We start from the raw sequence: 2,244 nt of genomic DNA on the forward strand, positions 1-2,244 counted from the left end.
GCCTCCTAATGACGACTGAGCACTCAAACTGCGTCGCGAATCAATCCATCGTCCTCCAGCGGACTGGTCTCCAAGGGGATATTGCTGCCCCGGCACCTCATGGTCCGTCTACAGTGAGTCTAGATTTTCGAATTCGACGAAAAACTGATAGTTAATTGTAACATTCAGGCCTCCTAATTACGATGGAACACTCAAATTGCGACGCGATTCAATACATCGGCCTCCAGCCGACTTGTCTCCAAGGGGACATTGCAGCCTCGGGCACCATATGGTCCGTCTCCTGTGATGCTAGATTTTCGAATTCGACGCAAAAATGATAGTTAATTGTAACGTTCAGGGCCTCCTAATGACGATGGAACACTCAAATTGTGTCGAGATTCAATACATCGTCCGCCAGCCGACTTGTATCCATGGGGATATTGCTGTCTCGGGCACCATATGGTCCTTCGCCTGTGAGTAGATTTTCGAATCCGACGCTAAAATTGTAGTTAATTTAACGTTCAGGGCCTGCTAATGATGAAGGAACACACAAATTGCGTCGAGATTCAATACATGGTCCTCCAGCCGACTTGTCTCCAAGGGGATAACGATGCCTCGGGCACCATATGGAAGGTCTCTGGTAATTCTACATTTTCGAATCCGACGCAAAACTGATAGTTAATTGTAACGATCAGGGCCTCCTAATGACGACTGAGCACTCAAATTGCGTCGCGAATCCATCCATCGTCCTCCAGCGGACTGGTCTCCAAGGGGATATTGTTGCCCCAGCACCTCATGGTCCGTCTCCAGTGAGTCTAGATTTTCGAATCCGACGAAAAACTGATAGTTAATTGTAACATTCAGGCCTCCTAATTACGATGGAACACTCAAATTGCGACGCGATCCAATACATCGTCCTCCAGCCAACTTGTCTCCAAAGGTCTATTGCTGCCTGGGGCTTCTTATGATCGTTCCCCTGCGAGTCTAGATTTTCGAATTCAACGTAAAACTGTCAGTTCATTGTAACTTTCAGGGCCTCCTAATGACGGTGGAACACTCAAATTGCGTCGAGAGTCAACACATCCTCCTCCTGCCGACTTGTCTACAAGGGGATATTGCTGCCTCGGGCTCCATGTGGTCCGTCTCCTGCGAGTCTAGATTTTCTAATCCGACGCAAAAATTATAGTTCATTGTAACGTTCAGTGCCTCCCAATGACGATGGAACACTCAAATTGCGTCGAGATTCAATACATCGTCCTCCAGCCGACTTGTCTACAAGGGTCTATTGATGCCTCGGGCACATTATGGTCGTTCTCCTGTGAGTCTAGGTTTTCGAACCCGGTGCCTAACTTATAGTTAATTGTAACGTTCAGCGCCTCCTAATGACGATGGAACACTCAAATTGCGTCGAGATTCAATACATCGTCCTCCACTCGACTTGTCTCCGAGGGGATAACGGTGCCTCGGGCACCATATGGAATGTCTCTGGTAATTCTACATTTTCGATCCGACGCAAAACTGATAGTTAATTTTAACGCTCAGGGCCTCCTAATGACGACTGAGCACTCAAATTGCGTCGCGAATCAATACATCGTCCTCCAGCGGACTGGTATCCAAGGGGATATTGCTGCACCGGCACCTTATGCTCCGTCTCCAGTGAGTCTAGATTTTCGAATAAAACGAAAAATTGATAGTTAATTGTAACATTCAGGCCTCCTAATTACGATGGAACACTCAAATTGCGTCGCGATCCAATACATCGTCCTCCAGCCGACTTGTCTACAAGGGTCTATTGATGCCTCGGGCACATTATGGTCGTTCTCCTGTGAGTGTAGGTTTTTGAACCCGGTGCATAACTTATAGTTAATTGCAACGTTCAAGTCCTCCTAATGACGATGGAACACTCAAATTGCGTCGAGATTCAATACATCGTCCTCCAGCCGACTTGTCTCCAAGCGGATATCGTTGCCTCGGGCATCATATCGTCTGTCTCCTGTGATTCTACATTTTCGAATCAGACGCAAAACTGATAGTTAATTGTAACGATCAGGGCCTCCTAATGACGATGGAGCAATGAAATTGCGTCGCGATTCATTACATCGTCCTCCAGCGGACTGGTCTCCAAGGGGATATTGATGCCTCGGGCCCCTTATGGTCCGTCGCCAGTGAGTCTAGATTTTCATATCCGACGTAAAACTGATAGTTAATTGTAACATTCAGGGCCTCCTAATGACGATAACACTCAAATTGCGTTGCGATCCAATA

This window comes from Schistocerca americana, unplaced genomic scaffold (genome assembly GCF_021461395.2).
Source record: "Schistocerca americana isolate TAMUIC-IGC-003095 unplaced genomic scaffold, iqSchAmer2.1 HiC_scaffold_71, whole genome shotgun sequence".
Taxonomy (NCBI): domain Eukaryota; kingdom Metazoa; phylum Arthropoda; class Insecta; order Orthoptera; family Acrididae; genus Schistocerca; species Schistocerca americana.